General features: G+C 40.0%; 1 long non-coding RNA gene and 1 pseudogene across 1 annotated transcript in view; one reads left to right on the plus strand and one right to left on the minus strand.

The window, feature by feature from the left end:
- Positions 1 to 1,638: 1,638 nt before the first annotated feature.
- Positions 1,639 to 24,035, minus strand: part of LOC103349559 (uncharacterized) — an 80,709-nt gene continuing 58,312 nt past the window's right edge. Inside the window, exons 4-6 of the long non-coding RNA XR_007922661.2 lie at positions 4,500 to 4,661; positions 3,778 to 3,877; positions 1,639 to 2,183 (exon numbers count right to left, since the gene is read on the minus strand). This is a non-coding gene — a long non-coding RNA (uncharacterized lncRNA). The remainder of the gene's footprint in view (positions 2,184 to 3,777; positions 3,878 to 4,499; positions 4,662 to 24,035) is intronic.
- Positions 14,802 to 14,968, plus strand: LOC127492899 (U2 spliceosomal RNA; annotated as a pseudogene).

A 24,035-nucleotide genomic window follows, 5' to 3' on the forward strand; every position in this document is an offset into this window, starting at 1 on the left:
GCAAAGCTACTGAGGATGGCAACACCACCATTTGTAGTATGTGACTTTGCTATAAGACGTATTCTGAAAATTTTTAATTCATTGACTTAAATACTACATAATCAAAGGTTATAACACCCCATCTATCTATCTATATATATATATAAATAGCACTGAAGAGTATAACATGTTTTTAATTACTTTAATAACAAATACTGATTTGTTTTCAATTAGCCACCTGTAGATCTTGCTGGAGGATTGCTTCTCTGAGGAATGACACTCATTTTGTGCATTTGTTGGCTATCATCTGTCTCACACAGCAGGACACTGAACGTAGCTGTAGCGTACCACCGTCACAATCATTAAGTTTCAGTTACAAGAACTTTACTTTTCTGCCACTGAAGTCAGAGTCGACAGAATTATCACGCTTTTCTTACAGCGCCGTTTTCCTGTAAGACTTGAAAATAGATTTACTTGCACTCAGATAAGTTTGATGTCTCACTTGGCTGGAATGTAGGAAGCAGACTGCACGTGAAGAGCATTCATTCTGGTAAGTGGGCTCTACCCTCGGTCCAGGTTACTTGTATTTATACAAACTGTTGCTATGTTCTTTTGCCATGAAGGTGGTTTCAAGCTTGACTTTTTGAACTCACTTCCCATAAATGAGCTTTTCCACTCCCCCAAATTAAAAATATCACTACAGCTGGGAGTTTTTGTTGGTTTACTCACTTAATGTTTCTTTTCCCTGGACATTTGATATGAATAGTTTATGGGAAATAGGAAAAAACTAAGAGACATGGATTTATGACACATTTTTATGGCACTCTATCTATTACTCTCCAGTTTCAGAAGTTCTATTAGAAATGTGACTTTTATGTGCCAAATTCAAGAAATCCAGTAATTTTCAGCACATAAGGAAATTACCATAGACTGTGACTCTAATACATTGTAATAGCACTGTTTTCTCTTACGTGCGCTGATTTGGACTGTTTCACATGGGATCCAACTCTCTTTGCCAACTGAAGGGTGGTCACGTGACCCAGCCTGAGCCAATCAAAGCACAGCTATTGATTCACAACTAGTCTCATGACTTAAGCAATAATAATAATTTTCACTGAGACTAGTCTAGAGATATTGGGTCTTTTTCCACTACAATCACCGAGGGGATACAACATTGAGCTAACAGCAGGCTTCCTCCCCGCCATAGGGAAAGAGCCTATCTTCAGAATGAAACCAACACAAAGATGGAGACAGAGACAGAATCCTGATAACATCATTGAACGCTCTTCCACCTGACACACATCTCCCCACCCCCAGGAGTGTGTGCCAAGGAATCCTGTTGTTTTCTTCTCCTTAGCGAGGTTGCCTTGTGCTTTTATCCCTTACAAATCAATGATTCCTGACTCATACACCTGTGTATCTTAAATGTGATATATATGTGTATATATATATATTATATATATATATGCCAAATTCTGGAGTAATTCATTCATTCTATCCAAGTTTCATCAGTACATTCCATTTTTGTTTTGTTTTTACTGTTTTGCACACATCCAGAATCTATATGCTATGGATATTTTGGTGTAATTATCTTGGATAAATTTTAGTAAAACATTCTATTACCTTACTATTGAGAATTATAATTACATACACACACTTGTTATAAATAACTTTATTTGTTATTTGTTATAAAAAACAATGAATATAACTACTTTGTTATTTTTTATTTCACCCCATCATGCCCCCCTTTGCCCTGTTTGAAATAACCAGTTGTTTTCTCACTGTTTGTTTTGTACCAAATCCTCACTCCAATGTTTTCACCTTGAGATTTCACCTCCCTTCTTCTTCACAGACCTTTGTGATGTGGGACAGGGACCGGATTCCTGAAAGTCTCCTTCCTCCGCTCAACTTTTCTGGTGCAACTTCCAGTCTTTTATCTAGGTCTTTTCTCGGTGAAATTCTTCAACCAGGTTAGACAGAACTGCCTTCTCTTGAGAGAAGGGAAGGAACAAACCGAGGGTCTTGGTCGTTGACGGAAAAGGGTTTTAAGCTCCCCAGTGCCCACTCTGAGGAAAGAAGAAAACGGCAGGCTGATGGCTTCTTGTGTCTCCGTGGCTCTGCGGGTCAGAACAGATGTTCTCAGCCAGGCTGAGGGCTCAAGTCCCCACCTGATAGCTCTTCTCAGGCCTTACCACACTGCAGCCCTGTGGAGAGGCAGGGTGTGAATTATCTCCCAGAAGAAAGGACAAAGGACTGAGAAAAGCGCCTGATTAGCTTTTCTCAGGGTGCCATCTCCTGGGCAAGGAAAACAACAGGCCAACAGGGGCTGCCCAGCTCTTATTTTCAAAACAAGATAATTAAGAATGTTTGCTAAACGGTCACTGTGTGGTTGTTCTAAATTGTCTGGGTGCTGCACCTGGAGCCAATTTAAGTACTGCCATACAACAAATTGTTTTGGCAAACTGTGGAATTTAAAGACGAGTATGTTTCTCCTTTAAAATCCCCCAGTGATCTGCTGTTGGCCTCTTGCTTCCTGCAAAAGGGAGCGAATTCTGTTCATGGAATGGCTACTCTTCCTCAGTAGGACTGAGAAGATTATTTGAGATTTTGCCAAGTTCTCTTGAGTTTGATAATTTTCATTTTACAGCAAAGTGTGCCTCCAAGAGAACCAACTTTAATGAAGCTGTTTTTGTTTATGTTTTTCTATTTTTTTGTTTCAGTTGTTTTTTTTGTTTGTTTGTTTTAATGCAAAGCAAAGTCTGTAGCACAGAGGCTAAGGTGAGCCTCGGGAAATCCCAGTGAGATTCACAGACTAACTTGAAGCACTTACTGTATTTGGCCTGACCTACTGGAGTAAAGGGAATAGATACAGTTAAAATAAGTATTCTGGAACGCAAATTAGAAAAAAAGAAAAATCACACAAGAAAGCAAACATAAAACCACAATAAATGTGTATGTTAATAGCCCTGAAATTCAAACCTACCTCAGAGAATTTCATCTGGGTGCATCTGAAATTTCTGTGCTTCCCACCTGTCACTCTATTTTTGGTGTAGGGGTCACCAGCCAGAAGTTGGAGTCTGTGTGAGATGCACCCTCTCTGAAATCACGCAATGGCTGCTAACTGCACAGCCGACATTCACAATTCAAGTAGAGAACAAGAGCAACAGCTTATGGAAGATAACATAAAGGAAAAGAATTGTCGATTCCCGTACGTAATCTGATCCAGTGGCACTAGTCAGAATTAAAGTTCTGACAACTGAGGATACATTTACACCGAAGACTCAATTTGAGGGACCAGCACTGTGACATAGACGGTAAAGCCACTGCCTTTTCCTCCTGCATCCCATATGGGCAACAGTTCAGGTCCCAGCTGCTCCGTTTCTGACTCAGCTCCCTGCTAGTGGCCTGGGAAAAGCAGCAGAAGATTGTACAAGTGCTTGGGTCTCTGCACCCATGTGGGAGACCCAAAAGAAGCTCCTGGCTCCTGGCTTTGGCCTGGCTCAGTCCCAGCTGTTGCAGCCATATAGAAAATGAACAGCAGATGGAAGATCTCTCTCTCTCTCTCTCTCTCTCTCTCTCTCTCTCTCTCTCTCCCTGTCATTCTGTCATGAAAAGGATCAATTTGACTACTCTCTGAAAAAAAAAAAACCCTATTACTATTTAATCATTTAACAGAGAGCGAGTGTGTGAGAGAGATGTCCCAATGGATGGTATGGTTGAATATATTTGTTGTTTGAATTATAGACAATTTTAGTCAAAAAAAAAATCAGAATTGCATAGATCTGAATAGTTACTCACCCAAGCTCTTAGGTCAGTTTCTTACATGTGTTGCTGCCCCCAGCACCTGCTGGACATCGTTGTAAGACATTGTGTTCCAACAAACAGGATCCCGTTAGTACTGAGATGCATTCCAGCGAGTGAGGGGGAAAGTCAAAAGTCATTTTAGGTTCTGTAATATAATCAGTCACACTTTATAACATTGACACATAATCAACTTTTTTGCTGTTCATTATAATCGACTCTTTAAATGAGAAATTTTTAAAAGACATTTCCAGTAACTAGACCAAGAGCCACCTGTAAAATGAGTATACCTGTTCAGTCTACCAGAAATTGTTCACCAAATAGTTTGCACCAAGCTTATTCTTGAGAAACAGCTGTGAGCCATATCGCCTGGTCCATTCTGACTATCTCTATGGTCTTAGCACTTCAATGTAGAGATTTTGGAAACTACCACAGGGACTGACATTCCTAACAAGATCCCTTAATACCTTGGATGTCTTGGCATCTGAGTACTTACTTTAAAAAAACCTGAAATAAATTAAGACCATCTAATCTGTAAATTGGGGTTAGTTTCCAGTCTTTCCTTCCTCAAAGAAAGTCTTAAGAAAGGCTGGAGAAATGACTTCGTAGGGTCTCTTCTATCTTCTTTTTCTAGCTTTGAAACACCCTATTCCAGAGAACAAGAAGTGGATCTACCCACTGAATTCTATTTTTTTTATATATCCCAACAGAGCACTTACTGTTTCTCTGCCAGATACTGGAGTTCAAGTTATTTGCTTCAACCACAAAGAGTCAGCAGTTATAAATTTCTGTAGGTGTTCTTATCACCATTGCACAAATATGTACAATTAAGAAATTTTCTTTAGACTCAACCCTTCTAATATGATGCCCTTCCTCTGCCCCTGGAAGAAAAAAACCAAAACCAAACCAATAAAAACAGGTAAGTTGGATGATTAGCAGATGTAGATAAAAATAACAAGAAAAGTCATGCTTAGCAAGATTCCTTTAAACATAAAGCTTTAGGGAGCTGCTCATTACCTCCAAAACACTGCACTATCAAACAAGTGCAGGAAACTCAATCACTACAGTACCAGCGTCTTAATTGCTTATTGGGTTGTAGAATTTAGATAGAAACTCTGAGACACTGGAGATGTGAAGTGCAAAGACAGGATCTGGGTGAGTGTAAATAAGACAGAGCAGTTACTCTGAGTAACTTCTGTAAAACTGCTGAACTTCAACATCATCAGCTTCCTTAGCACTAAGTTGCAGAAGGCTTCGTTGCCTCTTACATCACCAGAATGGTGCAAGGCTGTCTTAGTGAAATAGACACTGACTTCCTGAGAGGGAAGACAGTTGTAAAACATAAATGCTTTAAACAAACCCCTTTCCATTAGAAGGGCTGAAACAGGATATAGTCCTGACCGAGCCACAGTTCCGGAGAGTAGAGAGCATCCATGTGGCCAGACAGGAAGCAGGTCTACAACCATTCGGAGCTGTTTATTGTTTTTGTACAGCATTTAAACCACAAAACGAACACAACTGATTATATACAAGAGGGCAAAGGTTTATGGTTAAAGTCACCTGTAGTGAATAGTGAGCTAAGCTTAATGTATGTGGAAAGGTTCTTCTATTAGTAGGCTGCAGAAATTATTCTCTAAAAAAACCTAGAATTGCATCTTTTTATTTGGCTGTCTTTAGAAATGAATCAAAACTGAGAATTTATTTTATGATTTGTTATACTCTAGAACTGAAACATTGTATGAATTAATAAACAACTTAGATGTTTTAATTTCCTGTAAATACTTGAAATAGTTCTATAACATTAAACATAGGCAATATGTCCAATACTTAAAGCAACACATACTTAAGCAAAACGAGAAACAGTTTAGTCTTTGAATATTCCTGGGCACAGTGGGAATAACATCATGATCTTGGCCGCTGCTACTCTTTAGAGACCCATGCTGCTAGGAAACACAAGAAACATGAAGCTTTGCAACCATGTGGGATGACCATTCTAAATCGAGGGAAAAAAGCAGTTCCTAGTTGCAGTGTCTTACAAAGACACCACAACAGCTGGGCAATAAGAGCATGCCCAGAGCTGAGAATGGGTTCCAAAGTCTTACACAAATGATTCTGCCTCTGAAGTCCAGTATTCGCAGGAGAGAATTATGCACCCTGGTTTTCCTGGAAACTCATTTATTCAATTTATAAAATCCACTGGATTTTTTTTTAATGTTCTGTTCAGAATACAGAATTTAAAATTCTTTGTAAATGCAGCCACTCTCTAAAATAGACTTTTCATAACACCAATATGGGAGAAAATAATGGTGTGGACCCAAATGAACCAATTGACTGACATTTTCTACTCCAATTTTTCTGGCTTATGTGTGGACTTCAGCATTTTGGTCCATTTATGAAAGCATTATATATTGATAGGGTGGGAGGGATTTTCACCAAATGAATTAAAGAAGTACATTCAGATAAATTATATTTCCAATTCTTAACATTGCTGGTTTAAAATAATTTAAAGTCTTAAAGTCTAATTTTATAATTTTTTAAAAATATAGTTTTTTTTTTTTTTTTTTTTTTTTTTTTTACCAGCTACACCATAACACAGCCCTGCTACCTTCCTTCTGCTCCCTCCCAGTATTTGGGGGTGGGTTATGAAGGCAGCAGAGAGTACATTTCTTTAGTTATAATACTCACTTCTTTTTTTTTTTTTTTTTTTTTTTTAATTTTTTATTTATTTTTTATTTATTTTTAACTTTTATATAATGAATATAAATTTCCAAAGTACGATTTATGGATTACAATGGCTTACCCCCCATACCGTCCCTCCCACCCACAACCCTCCCCTTTCCCACTCCCTCTCCCCTTCCATTCACATCAAAATTCATTTTCGATTATCTTAATATACAGAAGATCAGCTTAGTATACATTAAGTAAGGCTTTCAACAGTTTGCTCCCACACAGAAACATAAAGTGAAAAATAATAGATGATTTTTTTTAATGATGATGAAATCAGATCAGACCTATTGTCATGTTTAATCCCAGTGAGAGTCAAGTTGGGAGTTGATAGTTTCTTTTCTTTTCTTTTTTTTTTTTTTTTTTTTTTTTTTTTTTTTTTTTTTTTTACAGAGGATCAGTTTAGTATGCATTAAGTAAAGATTTCAACAGTTTGCACCCCCATAGAAACACAAAGTGAAATATATTATTTGAGTACTCATTATAGCATTAAATCTCAATGCACAGCACATTAAGGACAGAGATCCTACATGAGGAGTAAGTGCACAGTGACTCCTGTTGTTGACTTTACCAATTGACACTCCTGTCTATGGCATCAGTAATCTCCCTATGCTCCAGTCATGAGTTTCCAAGGCTATGGAAGCCCCTTGAGTTCTCCGACTCTTATCTTGTTTAGACAAGGTCATAGTCAGAGTGGAGGTTCTCTCCTCCCTTCAGAGAAAGGTACCTCCTTCTTTGAAGACCTGTTCTTTCCACTGAGATCTCACTCACAGAGATCTTTTGCCAGAGTGTCTTGGCTTTCCATGCCTGAAATACTCTCATGGGCTTTTCAGCCAGATCCGAGTGCCTTTAGGGCTGATTCTGAGGCCAGAGTGCTATTTAGGGCATCTGCCATTCTATGAGTCTGCTGAGTATCTCACTTCCCATGTTGGATCACTCTCCCCTTTATTTATTCTATCGGTTAGTGTTAGCAGGTACTAGACTTGCTTATGTGCTCCCTTTGACTCTTAGTCCTTTCATTATGATCAATTGCGAACTGAAATTGATCACTTGGACTAGTGAGATGGCATTGGTACATGCCACCTTGATGGGATTAAATTGGAATCCCCTGGTATGTTTCTAACTCTACCATTTGGGGCAAGTCAGCTTGAGCATGTCCCAAATTATATATCTCTTCCCTCTCTTATTCCTACTCTTATGTTTAACAGGGATCACAATTCAGTTAAATTTCAACACTTAAGAATAACTGTGTATTAATTACAGAATTAAATCAGTCATATTAAGTAGAACAGACAAAAAAACTACTAAGAGGGATAATGTATTAAGTTGTTCATTAACAGTCAGGGCTATGCTGATCAAGTCACCGTTTCCCATAGTGTCCCTTTCACTTCAACAAGTTTCCTTTTTGGTGTTCAGTCAGTTGTCACCGATCAGGGAGAACATATGGTATTTGTCCCTTTGGGACTGGCTTATTTCACTCAGCATGATGTGTTCCAGATTCCTCCATTTTGTTGCAAATGACTGGATTTCGTTGTTTCTTACTGCAGTATAGTATTCTAAAGAGTACATATCCCATAATTTCTTTATCCAGTCTACCGTTGATGGGCATTTAGGTTGGTTCCAGGTCTTAGCTATTGTGAATTGTGCTGCAATAAACATTAGGCTGCAGACCGCTTTTTTGTTTGCCAATTTAAATTCCTTTGGGTAAATTCCAAGGAGTGGGATGGCTGGGTCGAACGGTAGGGTTATCTTCAGGTTTCTGAGGAATCTCCAGACTGATTTCCATAGTGGCTTGACCAGTTTGCATTCCCACCAACAGTGGGTTAGTGTCCCTTTTTCCCCACATCCTCGCCAGCATCTGTTGTTGGTAGATTTCTGAATGTGAGCCATTCTAACCGGGGTGAGGTGGAACCTCATTGTGGTTTTGATTTGCATTTCCCTGATTGCTAATGACCTTGAACATTTTTTCATGTGTCTGTTGGCCATTTGGATTTCCTCTTTTGAAAAATGTCTATTGAGGTCCTTGGCCCATCTCTTAAGTGGGTTGTTGGTTTTGTTTTTGTGGAGTTTCTTGATCTCTTTGTAGATTCTGGTTATTAACCCTTTATCTGTTGCATAGTTTGCAAATATTTTTTCCCATTCTGACGGTTGTCTCTTCACTCTCCTGACTGTTTCTTTTGCAGTACAGAAACTTCTCAATTTGATGCAATCCCAATAGTTAATTTTGGCTTTGACTGCCTGTGCCTCCCGGGTCTTTTCCAGAAACTCTTTACCTGTGCCAATATCTTGAAGGGTTTCTCCAATGTTCTCTAGTAACTTGATGGTGTCAGGTCGTAGATTTAGGTCTTTAATCCATGTTAAGTGGATTTTTGTGTAAGGTGTAAGGTAGGGGTCTTGCTTCATGATTCTGCACGTGGAAATCCAATTTTCCCAGCACCATTTATTGAATAGACTGTCCTTGCTCAAGGAATTAGTTTTAGATCCTTGATCAAATATAAGTTGGCTGTAGATGTTTGGGTTGATTTCTGGTATTTCAATTCTGTTCCATTGGTCTATCCTTCTGTTTCTGTACCAGTACCATGCTGTTTTGATTACAACTGCCCTGTAGTATGTCCTGAAATCTGGTATTGTGATGCCTCCGGCTTTGTTTTTGTTGTACAAGATTGCTTTAGCTATTCGAGGTCTCTTGTGCCTCCATATAAATTTCAGCACCAATTTTTCCAGATCTGAGAAGAAGGTCTTCGGTATCTTGATTGGTATTGCATTGAATCTATAAATTGCTTTTGGGAGAATGGACATTTTGATGATATTGATTCTTCCAATCCATGAGCATGGAAGATTTTTCCATTTCTTGGTATCCTCTTCTATTTCTTTCTTTAAGGTTTTGTAATTTTCATCGTAGAGATCTTTAACGTCCTTGGTTAAGTTTATTCCAAGGTATTTGATTGTTTTTGTAGCTATTGTGAATGGGATTGATCTTAGAATTTCTTCCTCAGCCATGGCATTGTCTGTGTATACAAAGGCTGTTGATTTTTGTGCATTGATTTTATACCCTGCTACTTTGCCAAACTCTTCTATGAGTTCCAATAGTCTCTTGGTAGAGTTCTTTGGGTCCCCTAAATAAAGAATCATGTCATCTGCAAAGAGGGATAGTTTGAGTTCTTCCTTCCCAATTTGTATCCCTTTAATTTCTTTTTCTTGCCTAATAGCTCTGGCTAGAACCTCCAGAACTATATTGAATAGCAGTGGTGAGAGTGGACATCCCTGTCTGGTCCCAGATCTCAGTGGAAATGCTTCCAACTTTTCCCCATTCAATAGGATGTTGGCTGTGGGTTTTTCATAGATTGCTTTGATTGTATTGAGGAATGTTCCTTCCAAACCCAGTTTGCTTAGAGTTTTCATCATGAACGGGTGTTGTATTTTATCAAATGCTTTCTCGGCATCTATTGAGAGAATCATATGGTTTTTCTTCTGCAGTCTGTTAATGTGGTGTATCACATTGATTGTCTTGCGCACATTAAACCATCCCTGCATACCAGGGATAAATCCCACTTGGTCTGGGTGGATGATCTTTCTGATGTGTTGTTGCATTCTATTGGCGAGAATTTTATTGAGGATTTTTGCATCTATGTTCATCAGGGATATTGGTCTGTAATTCTCTTTCAGTGCTGCATCTTTTCCCGGCTTAAGAATTAAGGTGATGCTGGCTTCATAGAAAGAATTTGGGAGGATTCCCTCTTCTTCAATTGTTCTGAATAGTTTGAGAAGAATTGGAGTTAGTTCTTCTTTAAATGTCTGGTAGAATTCAGCAGTGAATCCATCTGGTCCTGGGCTTTTCTTTGTTGGGAGGGCCTTTATTACTGTTTCAATTTCTGTCTCAGTTATGGGTCTGTTTAGGTTTTCGATGTCTTCCTGGTTCAATTTAGGTAGGTTGCATGTGTCCAGGAATCTATCCATTTCTGATAGGTTTCCCTGTTTGCTGGCATACAAGTCCTTGTAGTAATTTCTGATGATTCTTTTTATTTCTGTGGTGTCTGTTGTTACATTTCCTTTTTCATCTCTGATTTTATTGATTTGGGTCTTTTCTCTTCTTTTTTTAGTTAGTTGGGCCAATGGGGTGTCAATTTTGTTTATTTTTTCAAAAAACCAGCTCCTCGTTTGGCTGATTTTTTGTAATGTTTTTCTTGATTCAATCCTGTTGATTTCTTCTCTGATTTTAATTATTTCTCTTCTCCTACTAGATTTGGGTCTGGTTTGCTGTAGGTTTTCTAGATCCTTGAGGTGAATAGAAAGCTCATCTATTTGGTGCCTTTCCAATTTCTTGATGTAGGCACCTATTGATATAAACTTTCCTCTTAACACTGCTTTTGCTGCGTCCCATAAGTTTTGGTATGTTGTGCTGTTATCCTCATTTACTTCCAGAAAGTTTTTGATTTCTCTTTTGATTTCTTCTATGACCCATTGTTCATTCAGGAGCATGTTGTTCAATCTCCATGTGTTTGCGTATGCTCTAGGGATTCCTGAGTTGTTCATTTCCAACTTCATTCCTTTATGGTCTGAGAAGCTGCATGGTATGATTCTAATTCTTTTGAATTTGCTGAGACTTGCTTTATGGCCTAGTATGTGGTCAATCCTAGAGAAGGTTCCATGTACTGCTGAGAAGAATGTATAATCTTTAGCTGTAGGATTGAAAGTTCTGTATATATCTGTTAGATCCATTTGGGCTATAGTGTCGTTTAAATCTACTGTATCCTTGTTGATCTTCTGTCCTATTGATCTGTCTATTTCTGAGAGTGGAGTATTGAAGTCCCCCAGTACTATTGTATTGGGGTCTAAGTCTCCCTTTAAGTCCGTTAACAAATCTTTTAGATAAACCGGTGCCCTGTAGTTAGGTGCATATACATTGATAATTGTTATATCTTCCTGTTGAATTGATCCCTTAATCATTATGTAGTGTCCCTCTTTGTCTCTCTTAATGGTTTTTGTGGTAAAGTTTATGGTGTCTGATATTAAGATGGCTACGCCTGCTCTTTTTTCATTTCTGTTGGCATGGTATATCTTTTTCCAGCCTTTCACTTTCAGTCTGTATGGATCTTTGTTGGAAAGATGTGTTTCTTGTAGGCAGCAAATAGATGGGTTTTGTTTTTTAACCCAATCAGCCAAACGGTGTCTTTTAACTGGACAGTTCAGGCCATTCACGTTCAATGTGACTAATGATAAGTGGTAACTTTGCCCTGCCATTTGCCAAAGATAAGTTCTAATATATGCTTTGAATTCCCTGTGATCTTTTGCTGTGAGCTTTCCTTCCTTGGTTTCCTTCCTTTACCTTCTTTCATATTGATGACCGTGTTTCTTTGTTTCTGTGTGTAACACATCTTTAAGCATCTTTTGCAGGGCTGGACGAGTGGCAACAAATTCTTTCAATTTCTGTTTGTTATGAAAAGTCTTTATTTCACCTTCATTCACAAATGATAGCTTTGCAGGATATAATATTCTGGGCTGGCAGTTGTTCTCTCTTAGTACCTGGGCTATATCTTGCCATTCCCTCCTAGCTTGTAGAGTTTCTGATGAGAAGTCAGCTGTGAGTCTGATTGGAGATCCTCTGAGAGTAATCTGACGTTTCTCTCTTGCACATTTTAGGATCTTTTCTTTATGTTTCACTGTGGAGAGTTTAATTACAACGTGCCGTGGTGAGGGTCTCTTTTGGTCGTGTTTATTAGGGGTTCTGTGAGCTTCCTGTACTAGGATTTCTCTGTCCTTCTCCAAACCTGGGAAATTTTCTGCTAATATCTCACTAAAAAGGCCTTCTAATCCTTTCTCCCTCTCCATGCCTTCAGGAACTCCTAGAACCCGAATGTTGGGTTTTTTAATAGTATCCTGAAGATTCCCGACAATATGTTTTAGATTCCTAATTTCCTCTTCCTTTCTTTGGTCTGACTGTATCCTTTCCTGTTCTCTGTCTTCTAAGTCCGATATTCTCTCTTCTGCTTCTCCCATTCTGTTTGTAAGGCTCTCTATTGTGTTTTTCATTTGATCTATTGAATTCTTCACTTCAGTCACTATCCCAGTTTCCTGTTGTACTAGTTGTTTCGTTTCATTTTGATTCCTCCTTAATATTTCATTTTCACGAGAGAGATTTTCTATCTTGTCCATTAAGGATTTCTGTAGTTCAAGAATTTGTTTTTGAGAACTTCTTAATGTTCTTATCAATTTTTTGAGATCTGCTTCTTGCATTTCTTCTATGTCATCATCCTCATAATCTTGAATTGGGGTGTCTTTTTCATTTGAGGGCTTCATGGTGACTTCCTTGTTTTTATTACCTTGGTTTTTGCGTTTGTTATTTGTCATATTGGAGATATTTGGTTTCTTCACTGTGGTGCTTTTTCTTGTTATACTATGACTCTAGATTAAGTGGACTATCTGTTTTTGATGGAGCCTTAGGGCTTGAGATGGGTGTGGCCTGAGAGCTCTGTTTGGTGTGCCAAAGGTGACACTCCCAGGTTAGGCGTGGTAAACCTCTCTCTCTCTCTCTCTCTCTCTCTCTCTCTCTCTCTTTTTTTTTTTTGATTCAACAGGGAAGTTATTCTGCACAGCTGAACAAAGTTGGAGGTAGTTAGCAGGCAAATGATATACCCACAGGAGCCAGAGATCAGAAGCTCTTTCCCAAGGACCACACAGGGAATCTGTTCGGCCCTTAGAGTGCGCTCAAATTCTCCTTCAGTCTCCCACTGGGTTGCCAAAGTTACGGAATTGTAGCGTCTCTGGAGAGTGCTCACGTGAATTCCGTGAGTTCTCTCCCCCACCGTCTCTTTTTTCACAGTCTCAGTTCAGTAGCACCATAAATTTACTAAGTCCTAATCTCCTGTTAATTCGCCCCACCCAGAGTCAGGTTTTACTGCTAGGCTCAGGGCCGGTGCAGACCTGAGGTCGCTCTGCTTATGACGTATGTCCAAGATGGCGCCTGCTCTTTGTCTTGCTCGCCCTCGCGTTCCAGCGCTGGTGTGTTGAGTCTCCCGCTGACGTCCCGAACTGTGGGCTCCCACGCTCTCCACGCAGGTCTGCTCCCCTTCCAGCGCCGATGTGTGGACTCGGAGCCCTGGACTTCCCAAGTCTCCCCGCTGTTGCACTCCCCTTCGAGCACTTGCGCGCAGCTCCGTCCCTCGGCTCGGCTTCCGCGGCTCAGTCCCGCGGCTCGGTCCTGTGGTTCGGCTTTCGCGCGCGGTGGGCGACCTTGTTCTCCCAGTAGGTCCTCCGATTCACGCCCACTGGATCCAGAAGAGTTTTGTCTGCAATATTTTCCTGGTTCTTTTTTCTGAGGCTACCGTAACTCCCCTTTTATTAAACTAAATTTTCCCGGACTATCGGTGCGCGCCCTCACTATTCCGCCATCTTGGCTCCGCCCTCCAAAAATATAGTTTTTTAATACAAATTGCATTTAGTTTCTTAGTGCTTTGTATACTACAGTATTGAAAGCATTTCCACTAAACTACTTGGAATTATGTGTTTTTACGTTAATTGGAGAATCCTTTTTATAATTGTATGAAGGAGATGTGTATTCCTCCTCCATATCTAAGCCTCTTTAATGACATTAATGTAAGTGTACGTTTGATTGAGATCTGATATAAATTTCATGTGAAATAAATGAAACTGAGATTAAGGTATCTCCAATTAAACCACTATTTGTAGAACAAAATTTTAACTTGTGTGCTTGTGTTTAGTTGTTGCTTTTATTTTTATATCCTGTTATCAGTTTGAAAATATGAGGGTACTTAAAACAGTTTGTAGAAAATGAACTGAAATATAAAGTTTATTTTGGTGTGAAAGAAACTTGAAACCCATACATAAATTTTTCACAACATATTTTTTCATGAATTTTTTGAAGACCCCTTACATGCAAAGATTACAATTTTTTTCACCAAAACCAACTTTTTTTTTCTTTGGCAGGTAGAGTTCTAGACAGTGAGAGAGAGAGACAGAGAGAAAGGTCTTCCTTCCATTGGTTCACTCCCCAAATGGCTGCCAGGGGCCAGAGCTGTGCCTATCCGAAGCCAGGAGCCAGGTGCCTCTTCCTGGACTCCCGTGCTGGTGCAGGGCCCAAGCACTTGGGCCATCCTTCACTGCCCTCCCGGGCTATAGCAGAGAGCTTGACTGGAAGTCCAGAAGAGCTGGACTGCCCTCCCGGGCTATAGCAGAGAGCTGGACTAGAACCCGGTGCCCATATGGAATGCCAGCAGGTGGAGGATCAACCAAGTGAGCCACGGCACAGGCCCCAGTCAACTTGTTTTGAAGTACCCTCAATCACTTCTCGGCCTTTTGGCTAAGATCAAGTGTTGAAATACCCTCATATATGTGAACTCCTAGAAGATTGAAACTATACTTTTCATTTTTGTATCAGTTAGGCCTAGTATTGTGTCTGGCACATGTTAATAGAAATGTTGTAATTCCAGATAGTTACATAATCATCTCCCCCACAATCATTCTTAACACAAGTACTGCTGCTAATGTACAAGATGAAAAATCCTGTTCTTCAATTCAGAAGCTTAGGGATTTCTTGCTTCCTCAGTATTCTAGTCCAACTTTCTGCTTTGCCTTTGAGAAAACTATGTTTTCATTATCCAGTGTCAGGGATTTCTCCCTTACTCTGTCTCTTCTTAAGAAAATGCATGTTAGGCCAGCGCCACGGCTCAATAGGCTAATCGTCTGCCTGCGGCACAGGCACCCCAGGGTTCTAGTCCTGATCGGGGTGCCGGATTCTGTCCTGGTTGCTCCTCTTCCAGTCCAGCTCTCTGCTGTGACCCGGGAAGGCAGTGGAGGATGGCCCAAGTGCTTGGGCCCTGCACCCCATGGGAGACCAGGAGGAAGTACCTGGCTCCTGGCTTCCGATCAGCGCGGTGCAACAGCCGCAGCATGCCAGCTGCGGCGGCCATTGGAGGGTGAACCAACGGCAAAGGAAGATCTTTCTCTGTCTCTCTCACTGTCCACTCTGCCTGTCAAAAAAAAACAAAACAAAACAAAAAAACAAAAAGAAAATGCATGTTGAAAGAGTTTGTTTTATACATTTGATTATTATTTGGAATCGTCTTTCCTTGATTACAGTAAGAATAAAAAGTAAGATAAAGTTGACCGTTTGCAATTCTTTTTTTTTTTTTTTTTTAATTTTTGACAGGCAGAGTGGACAGTGAGAGAGAGAGACAGTGAGAGAAAGGTCTTCCTTTGCCGTTGGTTCACCCTCCAATGGCCGCCGCTGCAGCCGGCGCACCGCGCTGATCCGATGGCAGGAGCCAGGATCCAGGTGCTTTTCCTGGTCTCCCATGGGGTGCAGGGCCCAAGCACCTGGGCCATCCTCCACTGCACTCCCTGGCCATAGCAGAGAGCTGGCCTGGAAGGGGGGCAACCGGGACAGAATCCGGCGCCCCAACCGGGACTAGAACCCGGTGTGCCGGCGCCGCAAGGTGGAGGATTAGCCTATTGAGCCAGGCGCCGGCTGACCGTTTGCAATTCTTCCGATTCAAGTGTAAATATCATGTTTTAAGCACTTTCTTCCATATAAACACTAGGTGGAGCCATTTACTTAAGCTAGCTGTAGAAAACTAGCTTGTGAGCCTGTACCAAGCTACTCTTCAAAGGAGCTACAGCATTTTGTAAACCCACCAACAACACAGGAAAGTTCAAGCTACTTCACATTCTTTTGGCATTTTGCTACTCTTTGATTTTAGTCTTTTTAATACCTGTAGACTAGTATATCATTGTAGTTTAAATTTGCATTTCTGTAATGACTAAGGATGTCAAACATTTTTGCGTGTGCTCGTTTGTCTGTTTTGAATCTTCTAGGTTGAAATGTCTATTTAAAGTATTTTATTGGACATAGGAGCATTCTAAGTTATATGTGTATGTTTGTGTGTGTGTATGTGTATTTAAAGTAAGATTTTTAAAGTCAGATCAAAGTTTCTCAACTTGGAAATCATATAATAATAAATCAAATTCTAATTATATTATAGTTCAATATCTATAACTAAAATGAATCTCACCTTTAAATTTATTTTTTAGAATCTACATGTGTATTTCAATTGGAGTAGTTTGGCTTGGGGTTTCTATAGGGATGACATCCATTATATCTAGAAAAACCATGCCTGTTGTCATTTTTAAAAATATGTACAGTGTGGGCACTTTAGCAATTAAGATATCACTTAGGATACATATATCTGTATTGGAGTACCCAGACTCAGGTCTCTGCTCCAATCTGATTCCAGCTTCCTGCAGATGTTGATCCTGGGAGGCAGCAGTAATGGCTCATATAATTGGGTTTCCACTGCCCATGTGGGAGAAGTTGATTTAGTTCTCAGCTCATGGCTTCAACCTGATCCAGGCCAGGCTGTTGTGAGAATTTCATAAGTAAACCAGTGGATTGGCACTTTCTCTTTCTCTCTCTCTCTCTCTCTCTGCTTTTCAAATAAATTAATTTTTAAAATAAAATGAGATATATACAGTAAAATCTAATATATAATTCATGTAAAGAGAAAATTCAGAGTTTTGGACCTATGAGATAACCAAATCAGTAGTTAGCAGAAAAGCTTCAACAAGTGACAAAATATGAAAATATTTTGGAGTGAATTTGGCCTTGTGAATTGTAACAAAATTAGTCTTCAGCTTCATAGAAGAATATACAATGATTGGATTATGAAGTAGGATCATAACTGTAAAGTAAAAGAATACTTAGGTTACCTATGAGTCAATCTGATCAGCTTCTAATCAGAGTATTCTGTCTTGCCATTGGCTCTACATCTTGAGAAGAAGGCCTAGAGTACCACATTAGTCATAATTTTCTGTCCGATAAAAATGGGCATTTTTATATTTGGAGATCCTGATAACTCAGCTATTAAACTCCATCAATCACCAGCTGGCTCCTCTATTGTGTTCAAGACCGTTCTGAGGCATAAATTGCCATACAAAATAATAATTTTAAAAAACCTATTGTTTGAAAAAAACAGATTCTGAGGGTAGTGTTTGATATTTCTTCTGACCCCAGGAGGGCTCCTCATAATTTTCTTACTCAGTTTTTCCTGCAAACATCCCAGCCCAAAGACTAAGCAATATCAACTGCATTTCACAGTAAACTCCAGTGTTCCTGAGAACCCTCCTAGCCTTGACCTCCATCCCAGTCTGGTGCAAATGAAGTCCATTCCTTTGGAAAGAGATCAGAATATCTTTTTTTTTGTATGTATCTCATAAATACAACATTAGGAACATAATAATTCTTCCCACCCACTCTTCCTACCTTCTTTCTCCTCCCGCTCCTGTTTGATCTGGGAAAGAAAAGAAACAGAAGGAAAGAAAGAGTGGAATGAAAAAACGGAAGTGTTCCTCAACAGTCTAGACAAGGGCTGTTCTTTTTTATGGCTTCTCGAAGGTGATTTCGCTTTTTTTTCTTGTGTCCTGATTTCTTCCCCCTGATAAATGCTCTGAGCAAAGGCTCTAGATCTAAGGGTGGAGATAATGTTGGACCACCTGCTCCAGGGTAGCATTCATTTGCAAGGGAAAAGATGCAGCAGCCGGAGATCAATCAGCTGGCCTCTCAGCAGGAAACCACTGCTTCACCATCTGGACCAAATGCACTCAGAACATGGGTATTAACAGTGCACCCCAACCAAAGGAAAGCCACCAGTCCATAGGTAGGCAGTAGGCCTAGGAAGGGAGTCTCACTTCTATTACCAACCACCTGGAAGTTGGCTTCAACAACAGGTAGCTGGGGCCAATGAGAAATACTAACAGGTAATAATGCCTTCTGACCGGGGACTGGTGCAAAGGAGAGCAGTGTATTTTGGACTGCAATAGTCTGGAGTGGAGTCTCCAACTTGACCTGGGAGGGGAGCAGGGGAGAGGAGTCTTGATTCAAATATCACAGACTATCAATTTTCTTAACAAACTTCCATAGATTTCCTTGAATAGATGTTTCTTAATTTGCAAAATACACTTAAGGTCATCTCCAGAAGTTTTAGATATTTGCTTTTTAAATAATTTTCACTAATTCTACTGAGGAAGAGGTCAGTGGTCTTTTGATACTATCATGCCTGAGACTGATCCAAATTGCTGGTTCTTTTTCTGCACCTGCTATTCCATCGACATTGATGTTGAGAGAAATGTAGTGTCTTCACGATTCATGAGAGGGAAGATGCAATTTCATAGCATGATGAAAGACTCTATGAAGAACAAAGGAACAGCAGTTGGATCCATTTACCCTGCAAGACTAGCTTCTCCATGGATAGTTCTTTTTTCCTTGTTTCCATAAATTTATTACCCATATTCAAGTCAGCTAAAAAATAAAATTGATCTCAAATAAAACAAAGAACAATAGATGGGATTTGGCAAAGGAAATTAGAGGGAAAATAAAACTAAGTCCTCTGCCTTGTCCTATCCCCTATGCCGTACGAGTTTCTGAGTAGGACAGAGAAGCCAGTGGCTTAGTTTAACTCATATATCACCTCCGTTGGGCAGGATTGATACTAAGCAGAAATATTTTTAAATAAAATGACTTCAGCTAAAGAGTTTGTGGACACTAAGATTGGGTCAGAGACTCAGAGGAATTGTTGGAGGTCTATCACAGGACACACAACGTGGTTTGTACATGTTGAATGGGTCTTCCTCAGTCTACCCTTGAAAGGTCTTCCGCACCTGGAATATTAGCTTTGAACAAACTAGTAAGCAGTTGTGACCAGTGCTTTCTTTATTATGACAGTGACTCCTCCTACTTGGTGCCTGGTTCCAGTTCTTTCTTCTGTGAAGAAGCATAGCCATGAGTATTTATGATTCTGCCTTACCTGATTGTAGAGGTCAATTATATATATAAATTTGACTGAGCTAAGGGGCGCCCAGATACTGCATAAAATGTATTTTCTGGGTATGTCTAAGAGGGTGTTTCTGAAAGAGGTTAGCATTGGCATCAGTACACTGAGTAAAGAAACCACCCTTACCAATGTGCCTGCACATCATCTGATCCATTGAGGACCCAAAGAGAACAAAAAGGTGGAGGAAGGACAGATCAGCTCTATGTGAGCTGGAACACCCAGTCATTTCCCTTGGACGCAGTGCCCCTGGTTTTCAGCCCTTCATATTACTCTGAGACTTACACCATGGGCCCGTCCCCTGGTTCTCAGGCCTTCAGATAAGGGCTGAATTTCACTGCTGGCTCTCCTGGTTCATGCAGACAGCAGATCATGGAATGTCAGAGTTTCACACCCGTATGAGGCAGTTCTATTTTTTAAAAAAGCTTTTATTTAATGAATGCATTTTTCATAGATAAAACTTTAGGAATATAGTGGTTCTTTCCCCTATACCCGCCCTCCCACCCCAACTCCCATCCCACCTCCTACTCCCTCTCCCCTCCCATTCTTCATTATGGTTCATTTTTACTTTAACTTCATATACAGAGGACTAACTCCATGCTAAGTAAAGATTTCAACAGTTTGCACTCACACACACACACATACAACATATAAAGTACAGTTTGAGAACAAGTTTTGCAGTTAATTTTCATAGTACAACTCACTAAGGACAGAGATCCTACATGGGGAGTAAGTGCACAGTGACTTCTGTTGTTCATTTAACAATTAACACTCTTATTTATGATGTCACTGATCACTCAACGCTCTTGCCATGAGCTGCCAAGGCTATGGAAGCCTTTTGTGACCACAGACTCCATCAGTATTTGGACAAGGCCATCAGCAAAGTGGAAGTTCTCTCCTCCCTTCAGAGAAAAGTACATCCTTCTTTAATGGCTCCTTCTTTTCACTGGGGTCTCACGCACAGAGATCCTTTGTGTAGGATATTTTTTGCCACAGAGTCTCAGCTTTCAATGTCTGAAATGCTCTCACAGGCCTTTCAGCCAGACCACAAAAAGGCAGTTGTATTATATATAAAGTGTAGCAATGTATTAGTAGCATGTATTATGCTCCGGAGAAATAGAACCAGAAGAGTATATTGGTAGATATTTCTATCTCGGTATCGATTCTGTTTCTCTGAGTGATATGGGACTAACTGGGGAGATAAACCTAGGTCCGTGATCTGGAGACCACAACTGTCGTGCCACACGTAATCTCGCCTGTGTCTACCCAGCTGTCAATCAGACTATGTAACCCCTCGCACTGGGCCCGCCCTTCTCTTCTCTGGCCTGCCCTCTTGCCTGTGCTCTCTCACTTGCAGCCTCTGGCCTGCTCCCTGGAAACAGCTGGTATGAAATTCCCCGTTTAGCCTTCTTGGCCCACTCTCCCTTCATGTTCCTGTGTTTTCCTCTCACTCTCTAAATAAACTCTAAGCTTTACCATGTTGCAGGCTGTGTTTGAGCCTGTGCTTAGAATTCTTATCTAAGGAAAATGCGAGAACCCAAAATATTAATTTTTGGCTTAAGTTAGCCCCTATCATGAGGAACTACAATACATTGGCAAAGACAATATTATACATACTGCTGTATTTGGACATGTGATCTCTGACACAGGCATTTCATCAGATAATAATGACAAATTATTACCACAAAGATTAATGATTGATGTTTTTCACCACGTACACATTTGAATATAGCCTGGCTGGAAATAAGTCAGAATGATGAAGGGGAAGGAGGTTGTGGAGGGTCCATCGCATATTACATTTTTTTTTTTCTTTCTTGAGATGTCATCATAGATCATGATTCACTTGAGATTAAGTGACTGACTCTGTATAGTCTGCTTGTCAAAAATAGCTAAACAAATGCCAACCTCTCTCCTGGCAAAGTCTCTTTCTGTCTCATTGGACTCCCAATAATGCTATTGTTGTAGCATCTTTTTCTGAAGTATGTCAGAGAGTCATTGAAATCCCCTGGCACCAGCTTCTCGAAAAGACAACATGCTGAACAGTGGAAAAAGGAGGAGAGGTGTGATTAATTGTGGAAGGGAGAAGCACGGAGGCATAGCTCTTCCTCCTGACAGATGCTCCAGACGATGACACAGAGTCAAGTGATAGTATTGTTACAGACATTTGGCCAACTGCTTGAGGCACCATCTGCTCATTTTTTCCTCAGAACAATAATCCCTTTCAAAGGTTGCAAGGAAAGCTAAAAAGACTGCTCAGGCACTTGTCAAATCTCCTTCGATTTCCAGAATTATGAATCACTCAAATGCTACTCAAACAAAAACTGACCTCAAACAGGGCAAGAACGCCACAGCAATAGACTAAAAGACAGTTTGTTAGTAAAGTTTGTCATTAGTCTTCTTGCATGTTCTTCATGAATATGGTCTGAAAAGTAAATTAACTGAGTCGGTCAGTATCTATATCTTTTTTGGGTTTATTTTTTACTTATTTGAAAGGCAGAGTGACAGAGAAAGAGGGAGAGACAGAGACAGAGACTTTCTACCTGCTGGTTCACTCCCCATACAGCTACAATGGTCAGGTCAAAGCCAGGAGCCCAGAATTCCATTCTGGTCTCCCACATGGGCAGTGGGGGACCAAGTACTTGAGCCATCTTTCACTGCTTTCCCAGGCACATTAGCAGGGAGCTGGATCAGAAGCAAAATAGCCAGGACTAAAACCAGCATATGGGATGCTGGTGTCACAAGCAGCAGGTTAGCCAGCTCCACTTCAAGACTGGCACCTCACAATCCATATCTCGAGCTGAACACTTATCTGATTGAGCCCCTAATATTCCTTCTCTGATGATTGCAGTACAACAGGAAAAGAGAAAGCAAGTTTGAGGAGTAGAGAGGATGTGAAGAAAAGTACTTGCAGAAACTATCGGCTCCTCCAAAAACAAGAGAAGGCAAGCTTTTTTTTTTCTTCTATAACCATCTAGAAGCTAAGATACATCTTTTTCTATAACCATCTAGAAGCTAAAAGATACATCTTTCTCTTTATTAGGGATGTTAAGCCTGAAAGACGTCAAGTAGATTCATGTGTAAATCCCAATTCTACCATTTACAAGCACTGTATATAATTTCGGGCAAATTACTTACCTAAACCTCACTTTCTTTGAGTTATTGGGCAGCCCTCTCAGAGTATCCACTTCAAAATAACTCCAGAGAATATCAAATCAAAGAGAATTCTGTGGAATTGTGCCCCCTGTAGTTAAGCAATGCATCCTGTCAAGTGCCTGGCATACAATGGCCACTGAAAAACGGCAGCTAGTGGGTATTCCATGTTCAGTCATTTGTTGTAGTTGAGAACGGGGAAGTGTCCCAAATGTCAGTAAAAACTTGAACAGTGGAGTCAGACTGCCAGTATTCTAGCGATATGTTTTCTACCCACTGGTCAAATGACCTTGATGGGTTAACTTCTTAGTGCCTCAATTTCTTCATTAGTGAATGGTAATTATGAAATTAGTGAATTTAATAATTTCTTCATTATGAATGAATTCTTACTTTTTAGCATTATTATAAGAATCAAATAAGTTAGCACACATAAAATACCAAGAACAAAGCCTAGTATATGGTAAACCATAAATAAATCTTAGCTATAATTACTGATTTGTGGAAAGCAATTCTAAATATGATAAGGTGAAAAAGGAAAGCACCAAATAGTTCAAATAAAGGATTTAAATGCATTGATATTACTGTAATCAACCATATATCATTTACCTTATTGCCATTATTATTATCCCCCATAAAATATTATTGAGAACAAACTATTAAATACTAAAATGCAGGTATGTTCAATGGAATACTGGACATGCCATTTTTTTTTTGACAGGCAGAGTTAGAGAGAGAGAGAGACAGAGAGAGAGAGAGAGACAGAGAGAAAGATCTTCCTTCCAGTGGTTCATCCCCCGAAATGGCTGCTCCAGCTGGTGTGCTGCACTGATCCAAAGCCAGGAGCCAGGTACTTACTCCTGGTCTCCCATGTGGGTGCAGGGCCCAAGGACGTGGGCCATCCTCCACTGCCTTCCCGGCCACAGCAGATCTTGTAGTATGACACCAGGTTACATTGAATAATCTCAGCTGAAGTAATTTGAGAAATAGCATCGGTCATAGAAATCTCTCACTGACCTTCCACCTGCTCTCCTGCCCCAAAGCAAATCATAAAACTAAGGAGGGATATTCTGTTCTTCCCCAAAGGGAGGGGTAGCCTACCGATACCCAGTAATGTCTATGTATCTGAAGACAAAGGGACCCAGAAAAGAAACCTAAAACAGCAGGCCTTTTTAACTTTCCCCAGTTAGCATTTAATACCTTGCCCTACCAATTTCTCTATGACTATTCACTCTTCATCAAACCTACCCTTGAAAGAAGCAATCAGGTTTTAAAGTTTCCTTATGCCTCTGAGGCATAAAAGAACAGAAGAGTTTGAAGTTAATCAACATCATTCACATTTCAATTGAGAATATTTTCTATTGATTGGCGTAAGAGAGAAAGAGAGAGAGGAGAGTGAGAGAGAGAGAGAGAGAGAATTTAATCTGGAATTATATTGAATGAGAGAGATAATAACTGATCAGAAGGGAGAGAACTTGTTAAAATAACCACATCAATTGACTAATCAACTCTACCATTCTAACTTTCAAACATTCATGAAAATAG

The sequence above is a fragment of the Oryctolagus cuniculus genome, chromosome 14, assembly GCF_964237555.1.
Source record: "Oryctolagus cuniculus chromosome 14, mOryCun1.1, whole genome shotgun sequence".
Lineage (NCBI taxonomy): Eukaryota > Metazoa > Chordata > Mammalia > Lagomorpha > Leporidae > Oryctolagus > Oryctolagus cuniculus.